The sequence below is a fragment of the Amblyomma americanum genome, chromosome 4 (genome assembly GCF_052857255.1).
Source record: "Amblyomma americanum isolate KBUSLIRL-KWMA chromosome 4, ASM5285725v1, whole genome shotgun sequence".
NCBI lineage: Eukaryota > Metazoa > Arthropoda > Arachnida > Ixodida > Ixodidae > Amblyomma > Amblyomma americanum.
In genome coordinates, this window is record NC_135500.1 from 87301354 (window position 1) to 87323073 (window position 21720).

The 21720-nt window shown below is 43.8% G+C and overlaps 1 long non-coding RNA gene across 2 annotated transcripts; it reads left to right on the forward strand.

Moving 5' to 3' along the window:
- The first annotated feature begins 867 nt into the window (after positions 1–867).
- Positions 868–17475, forward strand: LOC144128112 (uncharacterized). Of its 2 annotated transcripts, XR_013313690.1 has the most exons (8): positions 868–4406; positions 4814–4884; positions 8451–8557; positions 8687–8867; positions 11185–11300; positions 11549–11704; positions 15434–15541; positions 17398–17475. It is a non-coding gene; the product is annotated as an uncharacterized LOC144128112 (long non-coding RNA). The 2 variants fall into 2 exon arrangements; XR_013313691.1 differs by lacking the exon at positions 11185–11300.
- Positions 17476–21720: the final 4245 nt, after the last annotated feature.

A 21720-nucleotide genomic window follows, 5' to 3' on the forward strand; every position in this document is an offset into this window, starting at 1 on the left:
TATTCGGCTCATCTACACCGCCCGCAATGGGCTTAATGACTCGGCGGCGGCGAAAGCGAAAAGCGTGGTCGGCGGTCGTCAAACGGAATGCCTGCAGTTCTTGGCCGCACTCAGTTTAAAACTCGAAATAAGGAATTCGAGATAAGGAACGAAAGTCAACAACAATGAAGAAAAATATGGACGCAGTTGTTCGTGGCCATGATCAATAGAGACAAGTCTGGACGCACCTCTCGTCAGGAAACAAAATGATAAAGCCGCCTGCCGGCGGCTTTGAGCGTGAACGAACTACGAAGATGCGTTGCATTACTTCCTTCTGAAATAAGCACCGGCTCGATGCTTTACAACAGAAAGTAATGAGCGCATAACAGGCAGTAAAGACAGAAGAGAAAAGCATTTGGGCTGCAAATACAGAGCGTTCGTTAGGGTGCATAATAAGGCTTTAGGCGCACGACCTGCATAACTTTTGGTATGAACGGTGCCGCTTTGATGCTGACGCTTCGCTGAGAGACACTTTGTAGTCAAGCTCTCCAATTTGACGAATGATCTTGTATTGGCCGAAGTAGCCGCGCAGGAGCTTTTCACGGAGTCCTCGGAGGCAAATGGTCGTCCATATCTCTGCACGCTCACCCGGCTTGTATTCCTTGTTCCGTCGGCATAGGTTGTACCGTCGGGTGTCAGTGTGCTGTTGATCTTCGATCCGCAATCTGGCAAGTCGTCGGGTCTCTTCTGCCCGCTCAAGATATATGCACACTGTAAAAAAATTCCGTACCTATAACGTAGACTATGTACGTTTTAAATACAGAACCACTTCTGCTTTCAATGAAACGTAGGGAATGACCGTATATTCAGTCCATATTGAAGGAAACGTCCGTGTTCCTCTGTAGTCGTTGCAGGGAAAAATACTAAACATTCAATTTAAGGGAGGAAAACTTAACACGACAGGACGGTTGACCCCATCGACTATGTGTTGCACCAACCGCACTAATAACTTGCTTAAAGGCAGCAAAAACAGAAGATGCTTATGATGTGACGCCACTTTTACACGATGAACTGCTGGCCCGCAGACTATAGGCATCACATGACGTCCGATTTTTTATTTGTCTGGTTTACTCTTAGCCAACAATGTCCGCAAACTAGCACGGCGAACGACCGTGAGCATGTCTAATGTGATTAACACAATGAAGAGCCGAGGAAGGGTGATAACACATTACGTTGCTTCAAGGTTGAGTGATTGGTACAAATTGTGAGCAACGTTAAATACCAAAGGCCTTAATTTGCTATAATGTTAAAAGCTGACTTGATGAAAATATCTTTCGCTACATTGCTAGCCACATAATAGAGTAACATTTAATAAAAATGTTACTGCAACATTTGCTTTCTGTGAGAAATGCTGCGTAATGAGGTCAACTGTTAGAAAACATTTAGACACAGACAATGGTTGGACAACTTCTCCAAAGTGAAACTGAACACCAGCTGAAAGTACATTGCAAGCATGATGAAAGTGCACAAGTTGAAGCCGAATTTCCAACTGAGTAAACCAAAAGCATGGGCAAACAAATCTGTGAATGCAGTGCAATGTAGCAGTTACATCTTTGCTACACAACCATTAATCAAAACCCCAACTCCTTCATGGATAACAAAAGCACCGACACAACAACATATTGCTCAATGCAATGTTTAATTTAGTAGGTACCTATTGCTGCCCATTCATGCCTGCTCTTCCTGCAGATAAATGAAACGCCACCAAAAAGCAGCGAGCAGCCATAATTGCTGCAGTGACAAGGAGGATGTGCACCATCGATGCTGTTCCCCCATCCTGAGTAGGAAATAAGAGCAGTTTTTTCTGGAAATACTCTGAAAGCACGAATTTTCTATCCATCGTTTACTTAGCTTGCACTGACACGACCCATTGTGTACTCGGTACCTTTGACAAACAAGGGGCCAGCCGATAGGCACACAAGACTGTAGAACCTTGCTAACTTGCAAAAAATCAATGCACAGAAAGAAAAAGCTGACAAAGAAATGAGGAATTCCTTATTTGCACTTTTTATACAATACTAAGAATGTGGCTAAGATATGGCATGAACATTGTTTTTTTCTGTTCACTTACAAACTTTCGAGCCTGTGCCAGCATATTACTGTGATGCAAATAATGAAGCATGCCAGACTGTACAATATGCTGTAACACTTATGAAATACTCCCCTTCAAGACTACCGCATGCCTGTTACATGCGGTAAAGTTTAAATCTGCCAAACTAGCTAGTCTGCAAGATGAGACGCCAAGCCTCTGACATCTGGCGATGTGTACCTCCCATGTAATTAGAGTGATTGGAGATGCTCCTTTTTGATGGCATTTAAGTTGCTGGGTGTGGAAGGACCAGATATGAAGGGCAACAACTAGACACCCACTTTTTAAGCAACATCACAATAAGCAATGTGCCTTAGCTTTCCTTCTGTCCAAAAAGGAGTTTCATTTTCTATGTTCTGTGTTCACATAACTGCTTGCATGTGCACATTTTGGCTTGCTGGGAGGTGCTTTCCTCTGTTAAACTACAGTTTTAACTCTGGCCTCAGTCTTCTGCGCCTTCTTAATTTTTTGCTAGCGTTCATCTTAAGTCGCGTACAAACTCACGCAGATCTCCACTTTTCTACGTTTCCAGCTGTCACATCTTCTCTGCCTTCGTCATGTCCACCACTGCATCCAATGCCTTCAAGTCTGCTGTGTATAATCATTTGAATTAATCTGCCTACACATGTATTTATGTTAGTCGCTCTCCTCTCTTCGATGCCAATTGGCCCTGAGAGTAAATAAGTGAAATGGTAGTCTAATCTAGGTCTGAGCAATCACGCATTATGTTGAGTTTATTTTACCACGTTGGCCAGTACAGAGTGGAAGGAAAAAAAGCTGCTAAGTGGAGCTCGACATGCCTCTCGACCCCTACACTGGAAAGCAGCAGACACCAAGGCATACGTAATCACTAACGACAACAGAACATGACAAGTGTGAAATAATTCAGTAACGTTCGTCGCATTTACCACAGTGCATACTCGCTGCTCAGTAATTTATTACCTCATTAGACATTCTTCAAAGAGAGTACAATTACGTGTTTTGTTTGAACATGGCACCACAGTACAATGACAATCATTAACCTTGTGCCAACACAACATAAAATAAACTTCTGCCCAGTAAATGCATTGCTTACAGTGCCACTACGGCACCTGTTTAGAAAATAAGCTCAAAATATTAGTGACATTAAATTTGAGCAGACGGTAATTCTCCCACCCCCTCCCTAAAAAAAATGAAAAAGGGTGCTCTTCCGACGGTACGTTTGTACGCTGTAATATTTGCGAGTCCAACTACGTGTGAAATTCAGATATAAATAATTAACGCCAAAGCATTCGGTTGAATGCGAGGCGCCAGGGCGCGGGCAAACAGTAATCGTCTTCAGGTATCCACTGGTGCCACGCCCTGAGGGCCACTGCTCGGCGAATACCATTCATGGCCACGTTCACATCCAACAAGCTTGTCACAAACATCACACAGGTGATGATGCAGCAGCAGTTCATCATTGCTGTTGGCCAGTGCTGAATTTTTTGGCGTGGTAAACGGAATCATCCACCGAAACGCGCGTCGACTGTTACTCGCCAGATTCTTGCAGTCCCACGAGGGAGAGCAGCTTTTCCGTCGGCTTCAAGTCTCCTCTTTCGTGCAGGGCCACTGGCATTGTAACGCACATTCTGCATGATCGTTTTACTACGCACCGATGCCGCACGGGACAGCGAGCTGTTGTATGTACACTCCAATGCAGCGTTCCGGCCACACACATACACACACACATACTAAAGACACACAACGCGCAGGACGCACGCAGCGAACACGGAAGAACAAAAACCCATTCCATAGCGCCTGTTCATTCAACTCCACACTGCGCTAACTGCGCACATGTTTCCGACTGCGGGCTCGGCTAGCGCTTCGACTTCGCCATGGCTAGCCATGGCCAAGCTGCGCTGCCGCTGGTGGTAATAAGGTTCATGCAACGAAAAGAAAAAACAATATATCAAATGATTCAGGTTGTCAGCTAAAAAAGCTACCGAAAATTAAATACATCTTATATGTTTTTGCCGTTGTGCGCCTTTGCAACATCAGCGACGTGAGCTTGAGCGCGAATACGCGAATGGCGCTATGAATTTCCCGTGTAGCTCCATAAATTGCAAATGGCGTGGCCTGCGCCGCTAACTTTTAGACATGCTTGCAGAGGTAGTCGGTGCGAACAGTTGGAAGTTCAATCGACTGGAATTGCTCAAGGAAAGTCAGTGGCACTGCATTTTTATTGTTTCTGTGCATTGCGAGTGACTTTGGCGGCAGCCACTCGGCAACGTCTCCGGTTTGGCGAACTTGTGAGAAGGTGAGCCTTTTGTTCTCAAATTTTGAAAGCGATTTTTTGTTTGTATTGTAACCCTGCGTCTCGTCGCATGTTATGTTCACGATAACATCAGTACAACGTGCATGCGCTTTCTGTCTCTATTTAGAGTAATATTGGTCGATCAGCGTAAACTTTTGGATTCAATTAAGCACGAACTGTCCATGTTGGTACTGCGTGTCGAATGTGTTTTGAGACGATTCTGAGCGGGAGATGGTGTTCTGATAATTTGTGTACTACCAGATATAGTCTAGAGATTTGAAACCATTTATCACACTGAAACAAAGTTGGAAAACTGTTTTGTGTTCATGCATCTGCTGTCCTTAAACTTGGCTTTTCGGCAATCATTTGCATGGCTCCTTTGGATCTGGAAAATTGACTACTGTTGCTAGGGGTGCCTGGTAGCAGAGCTCCTGGGGACGCCCAGTGGGTCATTTGTTTGTCCAAGTGCCCAGTACCAAAGGTACCATTCCTGACATTTTTTCCCAGTCCGTTAACCTCATATTCCTTGCAAAGATTACAGTATGTAATCAGGTAGTAAAAAAATTGGTAACTTCTGCATATTTCAGAACAGTTCAGAGAAATGCACATGCAGCATCAGTATTCTCTCGGTAGAATTTCTGAGACCTGGAATCATTCCTTCTAGGACTGTGGCAAGCAGTAGGTCAGCTGTACATAAATTTATTTTCCTCTGGTGCAAAGTAAAAAGTGCAAACATCATAAGACAAGTCTCTAGTCTGTTTCATTCTCACTACATTTGGCCAAAGCATAATATGAAATGCTGTATGTTTTATGCCCTAGTTTCCTTTACTTTGAGCAGTAGATATTGACAGTGAATAGCAAGGCAACTCCACTCGCTGACGGTTTTGCCTTCGGCAACAAAACAGGGAATACCTTACCCCATGTGTTATCTCGACAGACTCAAAACTGCGATGGACAGCTGCGTCCACAGCTGCTATCACCTCCCAAGTGCATGCGCTCGTAAGACACATAATAACTCTGGATTGCCATTAACATAGCCTTGCTCATTGCAGTTGCCGATAAACACCTCATAAGTGGTACTATTATGCACTCTTTTCTTTGGCACTATGTATGAGCTTCTGTTCTCGCACTTTCTAGAAATAATGCATGCAGTTTTGAAGTGCAAAAAGGGAATTTACGTCATGTCAGTATATTGTCATGTCAGTATGTTATAGCCAAATTGTACATTGATGTCAGTGCTGGTGGTTTCTTTTCATTATTTTAGGAGAATGTTATAATTTTACCTATAGCAAATAATAGCCCTCACTAATTAGCTGATTTTGTCATGTCCAGTATTTTGATATGCTAAGCCACCAAAGCATGATTCAGAATGTTGTCAGAACTAAAGGCACTGAGTCTTTCGTGTCAGTAAAAAATGTGCTTTATACCCCTGTCACATGGCATTCCTCGAAGGCCTTTCCAGCAAAGGCACCATTTTTCACCAAAGGAGCGAAAGCTTAAAGGAGCAGCGATGCAGCTACACGGTGCAGCCCAAAGGTGAAAGTCGTTCAGGCTTAGCACCCGCTGCTATACTCGAGGTGGCTGAAGTGAGTGTTCTAAAATTAAAGTGGTGTATGTATTCTGTTCATTCGTTGAGCTTTGACAATTTTTTTATTCTGATTGCTTCCTTAAAAGTACTGCAACAGCTACTCTCATCAGCAGGAGCAGGTTTTGTACGTGTATTGCCTTGGCCACCATGGGCGCTCGGTGTTGCCGCAACACTTTCACTGTCTTGAAATTTGAACATAAAACATAAACACCCGTACAAAAACCAAAGCCAGACACACCTTTCGTATTTGAAAAAAATTTTTCAAACATTATTAGCTTATCTATTTTTTTTATTGCTTTTACTTTTTGACTTTGGATGGTACTGCGATCACAGCTTCTCGAATGCCGCGTCTTCGGGCTCCGAAGGTCTCGGTTGAGCGCCTTCGCCTCCAAGGCCCTTAGCGACAAAGGCGCAACATTTGTACCGGGTAGCTGCACTCCTTACGCCTTTGGATATGATTCTCAAAGGCCTTTGCGGTGCCCGTGTGACAGGGGTATTAGTGTGGTATGGCTGCTTGAACACCTGTCCCTGGTATCTCACAAACTGAATAAGGAAGGGAAAAGCCTCAGGGTGCTTGCCGACGTTTCGACAAGAGGACTTGTCTTTGTCTGGCAAAGTGTTCATCATTGGTGGGGTTTAAATAAGGTTTTCACTTCGAGGCGAAAGGCCTGTTGTGTGGGACGAGGGTGCGATATGGGAACGGCGTTACGATGGGGAGCGTGAACCTTGACCAGGCATGATAGCTGCTAAAGAAGATTAACCGGTTGACCTGCAAAACTGTGAAAACAAAAAAGCCCAATTCAGTAGAAACGAATCTCGGGGTATGGAGTTTGGATAGTGGGCTTGAATGGCTTTATGTTCAGCCGCAACAGGTGGCTTGGTATGGCTGGCTGCCTTTTCCTGAAAAACTAGGATAAAGGAATTAAGCAGCATGGCAGAATAAAATACCAGGGGGGGGGGGGGGGCAAAATAATTTGAAGGAAAAAGAGAAAATGAGGGCAGGTTCGGAGAAAAGGCAAAAAGAAGGGGGAGGGGGAGGAGTATGGCAGCCAAGGTTCCGAGAAGTGATGTCAGGAGGTGCAGGGCGTAAGGTTAATGTATAACGATAAATTAAAGAAAGCGGGAAAAGAGGGGGAATTTATGGGTTGGGAAACCTCTGACCATGTGCAAGGCCTTTTCAAATAATTATGCCAATTCCGGAATGTACAGAGCTGGCCACATTTAGTGCAAACATGTGAGCGCATGGCCGCACTCTTTAGAGGTCCACTGTGTGCGGCGCAGCCACTCATCGCTGCAAAATGGTGCAAGAGGAGATGCACCTGGATGTGGTGCTTCGTGTCATGTTACACTTCGATGTGTGGCAATGTCAGACACAGTGGCCCAAAGAGCACAGCCATGTGCTCGCGTGTTCGCACTAAGAGTGGACAACCCTGTACTTGATTCTAAGTTTCCTCTGTATATGTTGACCCCAGACGAAAACAAGTTGTCTTGTCGAAACGGCAAGCACCCTGAGATTTTTCCTTCCCTTGTTCACTTTTTGAGTGTCAAGAAACCATCTGCCTACTCTCTCTGTACCATGCACTCCACATCTTGTACGGTTATCTTTGTATGTATACACCAGTGATAAATCATGAAGGAAATCAAGGGATTTGTATTTGTATTGCTTAACACTTACTTTAAAGCTATATCATGAGGGTATAGTTGAAAATGTGCTACGGGGGCTTGGTTGTGTGTCGTGACTGGTTTCTCTTTATCAGGGCTACTTGACAGCCACCGTGAAACGCAGGCTTTTGAAAAGTCGTTCCTCAAATAAAAGAGCGTTTCCACTGTTACAATGGAAATGTTATTTGCTAAAAACTTCAATCATTGCAGTTCAGGGATTGATATTTTTCAAATAACTAACTTGAAGTTCAAAACCTGCAGAAGGAACTATGTAACTTCTTTCCTGCCTTAAAACCCCAGTACTTATTTGCCAGTTTCAGCAAGCAGAGGTCTGTTTCATGGCACATACTTTCCACTACCTTGCATGAAAATTGTGCAGTACAGGCCCACCATAAAACTAGGGGCATAGTATACTGCTTGTATGTAACTACTTTGGCATTAGAGCATGCATAGCATGGTCTTAAAGTTATTCTTTTCATTTGCAACTGGTTCATAAAGGGCCTATTCTGGCAAAAGGCATTTAGCAAAATTATCTTCCTCTGAATGCTTCTAAGGATAACTTTAGTTCATTCAGGAAAATATATATTGACAATATCTCTTAAAGGCATGATTGTCCATATTAGCTCTTGTTACCTCACAGTATTTAGTTTTGTGCCTCCAGCATCACTGACTTGCATCATATGATAAATAGAGTAGTAAAAAGCTCGCTGTTAGTTTAAACCACAACTCATGATGGGGCTGTGCACTTTTTGTTGTGTTACATGAAATATACTTATGTATGAAACAATTTCTTTCAGCTGCACCTCACATGATTCAAATTCCACCAGAAGAAAGGCTGCAACACAACATTGCTCACTACCTGTTGCTTTCCCAGCACATAACATGCCATAACAGCACATAGCAGGTAAGATGTGAACAAAAACAGTGCATGTGTATGTTCCACACATGCATTTTGTGTACTACCAACACTATGATATGATTAACTATGACATGTAAGAGAGAGCACACAAATCATTTTTTGTATATATTGCAGCATGGTTATTTCAAGTTTTAAACTGGCCATTGAAACGACCCATTGTATCACCGCTGGTTACCCGGTGGCACTGGGGATCGAACTCCGCACCTCCTGCTTGCGAGGCAGATGCTCGGACCACTAGGCCACTCTTGCGGTCCCCCCACTGATGTTGCTTACACCAGGTGCTGTTAAAGCCCCGGTATGTATGGTAAATGCATTTTAGAAAGCCATTCACTTCCAAAGTACCATTTCATCTTTATAGCAAAACCACAGTTCACCTAGCTAGACATAACCTGCTGCATACAAGCCAGCAGAAGGGTTGCACGTACATGCTTCATTAGGAAAACAAAAATCAAGCAGAGCCTGCCCTTCATGGTGCATTATACCCTGATTTTGAGCAATGATCAAGATAGGCAGATGGTCATTTCATTGAACACTTGCATGATACATTCGTAGAATCGAAAAGACAAGTACTATTGCAAAATCTTCAAACAGTGTTTATTCTCAGAGAAAACATATCATGAAAAAAGTGTTGGATTAGTTACGGTGTACCTCGTATGGGGAAAGGGCTCCCACTTTGTGAAAGGCTTAATTTTGGAATAACGACAGCGTTTAGACTAGTTGGGTTACCATGTTTAGATAGTGGATGTGCTCAAAAAGACACTGGAAGTAAGCGCACTGTGTGGAAATCTCTTTCTGTATACTTGTCTTTTTGAGCGCTTTCACGATCTAAACTTAATTTTGCAAGAGAGCAAGGAAAACTAATATTTAAATTCTGATAATTAAGGATAAAAGATCATGTTTCATTGTGTTGCTTAAAGTGTACATTGTATCGCTATTGCTGTATTGCAGCACTTCTGTCGTGGCCTTGCAATGCAGCCTCTTGACTTTTGTTTATTTAATAGGCAGTCCTTTTTTTCATTCGATTGCAACACTTTAGGAGTTACTACAGAGCTGCGTGGTAGCGAAGTCTCAGATTAATGGTTTGCATTATTACGCCAGCATAACTTGCTAAGTGTTTCACTGCAGTCTTGTTACTAGAACAGCCTCTTGAAAGTATTCAGCCTGGTGGTCATTGAGGGTTACTGTTCACATATCAAAATGCCGGATCAGCTGTATACTCTTTACAGCTACCAGAACTATGGTACATTTTATGACATGCTGGCTGAAGAGTGCTGGAGCACCAGACTGGGGATTTGGATGAAACAATTTTCAAATGTGTGCTCGGTATCACGCTGTTTTGTTCCAGTTGTGGAGAGGTTTTCTTTTCATATTTGTTCTGTCAAACATTTAAATTTTGGGCAATATGTTGTTGCCTTTATCTTGTGTTCTCTTTGTTGTTGAGGTTTAGTATTTTTGGCACAAGCACTCCACTCTATTACTTTTCGGTATAATTTAAAATTTGTAGGGCACGTTATGAAGAATAAAACTTTTACTTGAATAATCTGCATGTGTTTATGTTCTCATTGTTGATATAAAAACTTAGTTGAGACAGCTTGTATTTTAGCTCTGGCTAGAATTTTTAGGAGAGCCTCAGTAACATAATCACATGACCAACACAAACTCGGTATTATTGTTTGTGCAATGAAAAACAGTTTTAGAATAGTTATTAACAGCTGCCAGTGTAGGACTGGCCTAAAATGTTTTGTGCTCTATGTAGCTCTTCTTTGAGGCAGGATTAATTCATCTGCACCTGCAGCCTGATACCGCCAAGATACCAATTCTTGGGTGAACTTATGATTTTTTTTCACTGAGTGAACTTGCATCATCTTGAAGCATGGAACTTGAGCTGATTCTTAACAGCTCTAGTGTAGCGAATTTCATTATCTTCATTGCTTAGTTTACATTCACCTCAGGACAATGACCTTTTCCAGTTTAATTATCTGTGTCTTGCACCAGCTACATGCCACACTATCAGAAATCACCTAATCTTATCTAGTGAGCTTATAATCAGCTATCTCCTGCTGTATTTTCCTTAGGGTGAAATTCATTTTGTTGCGATACAATGCACAAGCTGTTTCCTGGTGTGGTGCTCAGCTTATCTGGAATGAAACGCTTGGGAAATGGGTCTCTGATTTCACCTTGAGTAGACGAAATTAACTTGTGCTAAGGCACTCTTTGGCCACAGATGCCCTTGTGCCATTAAAATCCATCAAATTCATTCTGTTGCCCTAAGATACCATTGGCAATTCATTCTCTGCATTGTATGCCCTGGCCAGATCCATTTTCTTCTTTTAATTTCTGCCAGAATATTAACAACTTCCTTGTTCATCCCTGTTATGGTTTCACTCGGTCAGTTGTTCTATTAATAATTATAATCACTTTATTGAAAACATTTTGGGCTAAATGGCATCAAGTTTGCCACTCTGCACAATGATATATATGTTTGGTCTTGTATGTCTTTACTTGTGTGGTAATGTTTATTTTGTGCTCACTGTCTAAACAACTTATTTGCCTATGATATCCTAAGTTCTTCTATACCTATTTTCCTTCCCCCTGGCTCTTTCTCTTTTCAGTCATTCCTCCTCTTTCCTATACACCGGCCATTGGTCACAAGGCTGCTGTGGGAACGACAGTCAGCACTGGGCCTTTTTTGTTCATGGAACCTGCACTGCTACTATTAACACTAATAGTACGTTATCAGTATTTTTGTGATACTGCATTTATTGTTATTTATGAAGTAGTTGGCTAAGGCAGTGGTAGCAGTGTTGGATATTGCAATATATTATGCATATATCTATATCTCACTTGCAATATATCAGTGTGTTCACTATTACACTACCCTCTATTTCTTTCAGTTCAGTTATTTGGCTATAGATATATTGTGCTGCTTTCCTAGTTTAGTCAACTCAAACTAAAACTTTGCTCTTTGTGTCACAGGTAGAATCTACAATGATTGCTGCTCTGTGTCTTGTAAGCAGGAGGCAGTGTTCAATGGAGCCATGAACTTTCCTTGGAATTGAAAAGCCTTTGCCGTATTATGCGCTGAACCACGAGTGTGAAGAGGAAAATGTCATGCCTTGGATTTCTGCAGAGGTGAGCCATTGTGGTGAATCCACCAGCGTGAAAGACAGGGATGAGAAAGGAGACAAGACAGGTGCTGACTCGTGACTAAAGTTTATTGGCGTGAACAGGGAATATATAAAAAGCCAAGCATATCATAAACCATGTAGTTACAGATAAGCATACAGGACAACATGAGTCAAAAATCACCCTCAACATTTCCCTGATCGAGGTTGTCCAACTCATTGTGTGTTAACACGATAGACAAAACACACATTCTTCACGGAGTCATAAGATGTGTCTAGCCTCGATAATCTCCCATTTAATCTCTCTGAATTTACTGCCAAAATGCGTGTTGCCAAAAGGAAAGGGTAGCAGACTTCACATCCCGTGCAGTGTACAGCAGAGTTACCCCAACCACCTAGCCAAGCCCCTACCCTCTTGTGTTCCTGTAGTCTTACATTCATACACCTTCCAGTTGCACCTACGTAAACCAGACTACAAGATAATATTTGATACCACATTCATTTTACAAGGTACATATACATTTCACTCTACACGTGTACTTTTCTCGAGCCACATTCACAGAATTATTCTTAAAATTTTACATGCTTTAGACAACGTATTAGGGGCCGAGAAAGCCACTTTTACCTCATACCTTCTGGCCACATTTTTCAAATTGTGCGACAATTTATGTACATACGGTAACACAACTGGTCTTTTGGCATCTCGCTGGCTGGCCCCAGCCTGATTGTGCCGGTCACCGCAAAACTGTCTCAGCTTCTTTAACAATTTATCATATGCTCTTGCAGTAACAAGGTTTAGAAATCCTGCGTTCGTTAACCTTAAAATCTGCTCTTGGAAACTAGTCGTCATGCTGTGAAAGCATAATTTCATCAATTCTGAGCCCGCGCTAGAAATGAGTGCAATGCTATCTTTCACTGGCTTGGAATGGTCGACATGTAGCCAGGTAGCAGCTTAACACTCGCCAGCACACATGAAGTGTGCTGAACATCAAGGTGAGGTCCAGAAACCACAGCTCTTTTTCTTGGGTCATTTGCTCCAAGGTAAACCTGAGATAAAGGCCTTGCTCCTTAAACAACTTGAGAAGATGTACAGGTCCCGAACTATCACAACCTTTATAAAAGACCAGAAAATCATCGACATAGCAAAAGATTTTTCCCCCAGCCCATGCACATTCTGGACAATTCTATCCACCCTACTCAAGAAAATATTGCTTAGCACAAGGCCAACCTTTGAACCACTACATATTCGAGACTTTAGAACACATACCGCACTGCGCTACTCTACAAACATGCTCTTCAAATAAATGCTATTCAATAACATGCTCTTCAGATAAATTTCAGAAAAGGATTCATGCAAAATTATCTCTGGTTATTTGCAAAAGCATCCGTCTACTTCGCATCTTGAAGATCCATTTCTTGTACTCAATTCGCAGTGTGGTTGAGTATCTTAAGAATGACAATCCAGCGGATTGTCTTGTGATTAGTGTCGATGTAGAACTATTTTATTCTATCCCGTATGAAAATCTTGTGAAAAGCTTATGAATGTGTATATCGGAGCACAACGATGAGCTCGTGTTTAGGAATGGGTGTGTAACATAAGTCTTTTTTGGCACTTGCCTCCTTTTATTTGAAGTGAAGAGCATGTTTGTGGAGTATGGCAGTGCGGCATATGTTCAAAAGTCTGCTAAATGTATCGATTCGAAGGTTGCCCCTGTGCTAAGCAATATTCTCTTAAGCAGGGTGGAAGGAATGATTGCCAAGAAATTGCATGGGCTGGGGGAAATCTTTCGCTACGTCTATGATTTTCTGGTCTTTTACAAAGGTTGTGATAGTGTGGGACCTGTACATATTGTGAACTTGTTTAAGGAGCAAGGCCTTTGTCTTAAGTTTACCTTGAAGAAAATGTCCCAACAAAAAGAGCTGCGGTTTCTGAACCTTACCTTGATGTTCTGCACACGCCATGTGTGCTAGCGATATTCACCCAGGAGTGTTAAGCAGCTACTTGACTGTTGGTCGAATGATTCTAAGCTAGTGAAAGATAGCATTGCGTCGTCAAGTCTAGGCTCGGTATTGGTGAAGCCATGCTTTTACAGCGTGACAACTGGTTTCCAAGAGAAGATTTTAAGGCTAATGAAAGCATGATTTCCCAACCATGCTATTGCAGAAAAGTGTGATAAATTGTTAAAGCTGAGCATATAAGATTGGGCAAGTTGGTCTGACATGCTAAAGATAAGAATGGCGCAGCATCAAGTAACGAGGACAACAGGAGAGCACACCCACGCACAAGTGCCATCTTTGGAGCGGCTGCAGAATCTAAGAGCGTGTACTTGACATTCAGCGTTGGCAGCCAAGGATCGGGCTCGTTCAATCTTTAGCGTTCAAATCCGTGTTTCCTCGTTTCCTTGACTGTCAACGCTGAATGTCAAGCACGCGCTCTTGGATTTTGTATCTGCTCCAGGGTTGGCACTTGTGCGTGGGTGTGCTGTCCTGCTTTCCTCGTTACTTGATGCTGTGCCATTCTTCCCTTTAGCATGTTAAAAGCTGAAACCCCTTCGCAGGGACTGGCATGATCAGGCTGGGGCCAGCCAGTGAGATGCTAAAAGACTGACTGTGTTACTGTACATACATAAATTGTTGCAAAATTTGAAAACTGTGGCCAGAAGGTATGACGTAAAAATGGTGTGTTCGGCCCCTAATAAGTTGTCTACAATCTGTAAAATTGTTAATAACTTTGTGAATTTCGTTAGGGAAAAGCACATGTGTCGAGTGAAACGTGGCAACATATATGTGCCTTGCAACCATTGCATGCATTGCATACCATTATCATGTGGTTGGGTTTATGTTGGTGAAACTGGAATGTGTATCAATGTAAGACTACAGGAGCATGAGAGGTATTTGGATATTGGTAGGGGTTGTAACTTATCTGCATATTACAAGGGATGGGAAGGCTGCTAGCCATTCCTTTCGGCAACACGCATTTTGGCACTACGTTCACAGCAGATTAACCAGAAAATTATCGAGGCTAGACACATCTTATGACTCGGTGACGAATGTGTGAGTGTGCTGCCCATAGCATTAAAATGCAGCGGGTTGGACTGTCTAGATGAGAGGAATGTTAAGGGCAAACTTTTACTTATGTTGTGATGTAGCTTATGTGTAATTGTGTAGTTTGTGGCGTGTGGCTTTTCTGTATACTCTCTGTTCACTTCAATAAACATCAGTTGCGAGTCTGTGCCTGTTTTGTTTCTTTTCTCGTCCCTGTCTCGTGCTGATAGATTCAAGTACTTGTAGAGTAGATTCACTGAATTGTGTACTTGCAGAGGCTTTGAGAAAATGAGAGGAATTTTCTTTCCTTTATGCGGAATGGAAGGTTGAAATTTTTTTACTTAAATGTTTGCAGCATTAAATTCTATTCGGAAAGGTAAAACCCACTTTATTGTACATTTTGTGTGCAACGGTGCCGGTGGCTGCATGCAACTGAAAACATTCGTCCAGGTTATCTAGCTAGCGTCCTTCTTCCTTGTGCCACATTTTGTGAAATAATATTTTGTCAGATTTATTTCAATCAGAATTTCTAAGAACATATTGGTGATCACATAATGGTGATCACATATGACATAATTCAAAGCGTGATCATTGGTATTTTTTAGTCTGGGGCAGTACAATGAGAAGTACATAGTATATAGTAAAATTAAATATGACCAGTCTAACATAAACAAAACTACTTTTTTTAAAGGAAAATTTTGCTACTGAAGTGCTGGAGTGACATGGCATTATGAAGACGTGGACAGTGTGCTGTATTCATGATGGCACGAGAACTTGCGTACAGTGCTTCAGGTAACTGGTGAGTACCTTGGTGCTGTGCTTCTGCTAATGTAGCCAAATTATATTTTTAATCTAAGAGTGTATCTGAAAACTTAAGCAAAAATTGAGTAGTATTTAGATATTCTTGCACCAGATACCACTGTGAGAATTAGTTATTAATGATGTGTCTCACATGTACCGTTGTCTGCTGAATATAGTAAGCATGGCTTTCGAGCTGAGTGCCTCCGACGTATGAAAAAAAAATGGCCACTGGGCTGCTCCACGGCGCGTGGAGCAGCCCAGTGTAGCACATTCAGGCTTCATGGAGTGGAGAATGAAGGCAGTAAATAATTTAAGAGTAGAAAACACAGCACAAACCACAGGACCAGGAAAGTGACAGAACACACCGACCCTGATGACACTCTTTGCATGAAGGGTGTTATAAAGTTGCCTGTCATGTAGTGCAAGATGGAGGTCGCACAGGACGGGTGTTAAATATGAGTTGATGCAGACACCTGTCATTATGTAGTAGTCGCTGTAGAACTCGAGCAAGAAGCAAAGGTAACAGCTGAGCATGGCCACTCTTGTGCTTTCCTCCGCAAGCTATCTGGAATTGCACTTAGAAATCTTTTATGCTTTCTCTTGACATATACATCATTGCTGCATGTGGCGAGGAAAAGTACATACCCTTGATGTCAAGTGACAGTGAACTCACAGGGCTGGTAACAGCTCACTGAGGTGTTGTGATATATCTACAGGGCACCTCATGAGAACAAAGAGCCCTTGAAGGAATTCTCTCAGTTTGTTGCCACATGGACCTCTTCGTAATCAATGACTCTAAAAGGCAAGCCTTCCTTTAGTGTCACAAAAAAAAGGCCTAGGACATGGGTCTTTTTGCTTCTCCATTAGTGCCAAAATGTTTGCTAGCGAGATCTTTTGCAGATATATAATTATTTCACAAAATGTCAAGAAGGAGACTGAAGCTGCACCAAGCAGTACCAGTAAAAAACTTATCACAGCTGTTCAAAAAGCAGAAAGACTCATGCCTTCATCCTTCTTTTGCATCAGACACATGAGGACACTTCGTCTTTCTGGGTCATCATTTTGAAAAGGTTCACATGGCAACGGCCTTTGGTTAAATTTCTGCCAAGAGCCCTTTTTTGAAACTTGAGCATCCGTTCCTTGTGAGGCACACTGCAGAGATATTGGAATGCCTTAGTGAGCTGCTTCCGGTACGTGTGACTGCATTTTCACTGACATCAGATATTAGTACATTTTCTTGCACATGCTGAGATAATGGAAGCTATGAGTGAAAACATGCGGTTTCGGAGAAGTGTGCTTCCTGGGGCCGTATTCCAAGTTTGTGTCATAATAAAAAGCGTCATAATCTGCCGCAACGGGCATGCCCGGGAACTGGATATAAACTGAGTGCGGGACTTTCGCTTCGTCTTGTCTTGCCTATAACAAATTGGATGGACGATAAATTCGGCAAGCGTCTCCCACCTTTTTCAGATGTTACCAATGTTCCTTGCTCGCTAAGTTGTGCATTTAGTACTATGTACAGAAAGGCACCTGCATTGAATTGCATCTGGCCCCCATCCTGAGCTACTTTCTATTTGCACAAAAGGATAAGCAACTGTAAAGACTTTCATGCGCACAGTGCCGCCTGGGAAAGCGCATTTTGTCTGCTTCTTTCTGGACCTGTGGTTTTTACTGTTTACTGTTATGAGAAATGAATTTTGGGCAATAAATTATAACGGGTTGGTTCTCGGTGAATGGCTTTTGAAAGCTTCTACGAAAGCCGATTGTTCAATAGCGGATGGTTGAAATGTATTTGTGAAATTTATATTTGGTGTTGTGTGACCACTAAATGAGGATTTTTTTTATGCTTTTCAGATGGATCCGACAGCAATGTGCAGATGTACAATGTGTGTAGTTTGCCATGAAAATAAAACGTATGTACTTGTACTCACCCAAACACTTACCATTCTTTCATTCTAAGCTGCATTCTTTGTACGTATGCAATACATAATATGCGTAAAGGAAAGCCTTGTACATAATACTTATTTCTTCGGCACCTGGATGGCTATATCTGCAGTGAACATTGCGGGCAGAAGCTATACGAAGACGCATGTTCATGTACTACAGAAAGTACATAATTACAATACAGATAATTTCCGCTCTAGATGAAATGACTTCCGAGTGAACGGAGGACGTATGCATACACATTGCGGAAACTCCAATAAGAACAAAACATAAGCATTCGTTGTGAAAAAACGATTTCGGTCTCGTGCATAGCATGGCGTAACTTTCCGTTACCAAGAATGTGACAGTCGTCATACGGAGTCTCTGTTTCTGACATTCAGTCCGTACCTCATGTTGCGGAAAACCCTCCGGCAACGCATTACCAGCGGGTTTCTCTGTACTGCGGAGCATTTTTTTTTACAGTGCAGCGACGTCGATACTGTCTTCATCTCTGACGTTTGGGAGCAAGGTGTCGAGCGTGGTGGTTGCCTCCGTGCCATGAAGGAGCCTTAACGGTGTCATCTGGGACGTATTTTGCATTGGGGTATTGTAGCCAAAGATGACGTAAAGGAGGATGGCACCCCAGGTCTTGTTTTCGACGTCTACATACATGGTGAGCAGGTGAGCGATTTGTCTTTGCTGGGATGCTCCGTAAAACCTTTCTTCTGCGGATGAACTGCATTAGCCCGCTGGTGGGTTGCGTGAGTGTACCTTCGAATGGCTTGGGTGAGCTCGGCCGTAAATGCCATACCCTATCCGTGCTGATAATCCCTGGGGCGTGTGACGCTAAATGATTTGCTCTACAATGAACCTAGAGACATCACCGCCGAGCCAATCGCCAGGTCTATTGCTTTGGCGCAGCAGGTGAAGTAGCAGGTCGCTATGTTGATCGAGTTGTTGCCCTACGTTGACGTTGGGAAGGGGCCGAGGAGATCCATTTCAATCTGTTAAAAGGGCTTGCTCGGTGGCCGTATGGGCTTCAAAAGTTCAGATGGCGTGATCGGCGACGTTCTTCGTCGTTGACATTGCCATGTCGGCGAATAATTGGGGCCAGTAGTATTTATCTTGAGCACAACGAAGGGAGCGGGTATATCTGAGGTATCCAGCTCTTGGTTCGTCGTGGCAAGCCTGCGTAATTTTTCTTTTAATCTGTTCGGAATGACGAGCCGGTACGCGGTCTTGTTGAGAGCGAGAATTATTCTTCTCAAGGATGCCATTTCACAGACACAAAGAGGATTAACCGTGCTTGACCGCTGTTGGGTGTGAAGAACGCTTGTCTTCCAGCTACTGGATGGGAACCTGTAGGTAGGCATGCGAGGGTTGGTGCTGCGCGAAGTCTTTGGTGCTTATCGGTCCCAAAAAGGCGTCATAATTTTTATAATCTCATCATAATCTTCACCGGCTGCTCGGCAAGGGTTTCACATAGGCAATTTCAATCGGAGTTCCTGTTCCCAGATTAGTAAACAACAGTGATGTTGAACTTCTGGAGGCACAGGTCCCACCGAACGACGCGGCCCGAGATGTCTTACAAAGCTGCAAGCCAACACAGTACGTAGTGACCGCTGAACACCTTGAATGGTCGTCCGTAGATGTAGGGGCGGAATTTAAGCGTAGCCCAGACAACCGCAAGGCACTCCTTCTTGGTCGCCGAATAGTTAGCCTAGGCCTTCGACAGAAAACGGCTTGCATACGTGATTACTTTCACCAGTCCGTCGTTTTTCTGAACGAGTACGGCGCTTAGGCCCACGTTGCTTGCGTCGGCATGACTTTTAGTCTCGGCGTTTTCATCAAAGTGCCCGAGGGCCGGACGAGACTGCAAACGACGCTGAAGTTCCTAGAAGTCTTTCGCTTGCAGCGCTTCCCATTTAAATGGCACGTCTGCCTTTGTCTTTTTGGTCAGAGGCGCGGTGATGCGCGAAGAGTTATTGACATATCGTCGGTATTACGCGCACAGTACGAGGAATCAGCGTACATATTTCATGTCGTTCGCCGGAGCAAACTCTGGGATAGCGCCTGCTTTCTGTGAGTCTGGGCGTATTCCATCCATGGTTACTAAGTGGCCTTGAAACAGCAGCCAGTTATAGGTGAAGTGGCACTTCTCTGCTTTAAACGTTTGGCCGGACGACTTGATTGCCTCCAGCAGCGAAGTAAGCCTTTTCAGGTGGTCATCATAGTTCGAGGCGAAGAAAACGACTTCATCTAAGTACGCGAGTGAAACCTACCACTTCAGACCTGTCAGCTTAAGTATCCATTACCTGTTGGAAAGTTTTTGGCGCGGGACGCAGTCCAAATGGCATCACCTTGAACTCTAAGAGGACATCCTGTTTGATGAATGCGGTGTTTTCTCGGCCTGTGTCATCGACTTCTATTTGCCAATAGCCTGTCTTGAGGTCCATCGAAGAGAAGTATTTGGCTTTTCAGAGCCGGTCGAGTGTGTCATAGGGCAGAGGTATGTTTTTGGCATGTTGTTCAAGCGGCGGAAGTATACGCAGAACCGAAGTGTGCCGTTTTCTTTTCTCTCCAAAGCAACTGGTGCCGCCCAGGGGCTCTTTGACGGCTTGATGACGTCATCGCGAGGCATCTCTTCTAACATGTTTCGAATGGCTTGTCGTTCTCGCGGCGACGCAGGGTAGGAGCTTTGGCGAATAAGTCGGGCCTGTTCGTCGGTTTGATTGCGAAGTTTGGCAATCGGTGTTTGTCGGGCTTTTGTTGACAACGAGAAGCACTCGCTGTAAATTTGAACAAGGTTCCTTTTTTTTTTTTCAAGACTTGTGCCATAAGGCATAAGCTTAGAAAGGGGGAGAAATGCAGGAGATAGAAAGTTAAAAGAAAGGGAATACCCGTTGCGCTGAGGTAATCGCAGAGGTTCTCGAAAAAAAGTATTGTTCACCATCCAGTTCACATAGTCAATTTCGGGGCTCCACCGCAGGCCCTCCTCCCAGAAGTGCTCTTTTCTAATATCAGCCGTCGTTGGACACGTCCACAATTCAGGTTCCGTATTTGATCCTACTTCTTTCGGGGTAGGGCTTGGTTTGATATCGCCAGTGGTCGAGTTCTCTTAGGCGAATCTTTTGCAGATCGCAGAGAGTGGGTGAAGACGACCCGCACGTCGGATATTTCGCCAAAGAAAGCAATCGTCGCTCCTCTGTTAACTTGCCGGTATTCCTAGCTGAAGTTCGTCAGCAGTTCTTCAGCTTGACCATTGCGGAAATGTTCGATGCATCTCTTCCTCTGCCGATTACTAGGCCTAGCAGTAATTGCCATGTTCCCCTCAATGATGGCTACAATATTATCGGCTTCCGTGGCGCTTTCAGTGATGATGACCCTTGAGTGGAGTGGGACTCTCACATCTTTCTAGAGGACAGTCAGGGTAACGGGATCTTCCAAACTTATTCTCACCCTAGAGATGGCCTCGTCCATCGAAAGCGTGATCGGCTTAGACCACAGGTCAATGACTGCCTGATGTTCATTAAGGACATCAATGGCCAAGATTACTTCGCGGGAACATTGCTGTAGAACTACGAAGGTCACAGGATAGGTATGTCCGCTGACGGTCACTCAAGCAATGCATCGCCCCGCTGGCTGACTTCCAGCAGTCCGGATTTGTGGGACGTCCCACGTGGTCGTGCGTCTCCTGATCTTCGCGGCGAATGTTGCATTCATCACCGAATAATCAGTTCCTCTAACTGTAGGGCCGTGGATAGCAACTTCTAAGACAGACTTCCTCTCTCTTGCGTTGCATGTCGTCCTGGGCGTCGGTCCACGGCTTCGACGGGAATGTGAATCATGGGTAGGGCGTGTCGTCGGGGCTTTACTTTCTGGCGGCGTCGTTCGAAATTAAGATTGTGTCGTGGTCGAGCTGGTGTTTGTCTGCGGCGCCGGCGTTTCGGGTGCGACGTCTTTATACGGCATGGTCTGTGGACGCCCTTCGTCGTTTCGCTGCGTAGCACATTCAGTTCCTAAGGTTGCTTTCTTTCGTTTACCCCTGAGGGAGATGCGTGACCTTCCTCGAAGAGCCACTGCGTAGATGCGGCGTGGCGAAGCGAAATGCGCTACTGCAGGGGATGGTTAGCGGGAAAGGTAATTTGGCACATGCTACTCTCGACACAGTCTTCAATTTCTTGCGTATGCTGGCCAAAGCATGGTCGGCGTACGTCAATGCAAAACCGCGATGACCGATATGCCGGCACGGGC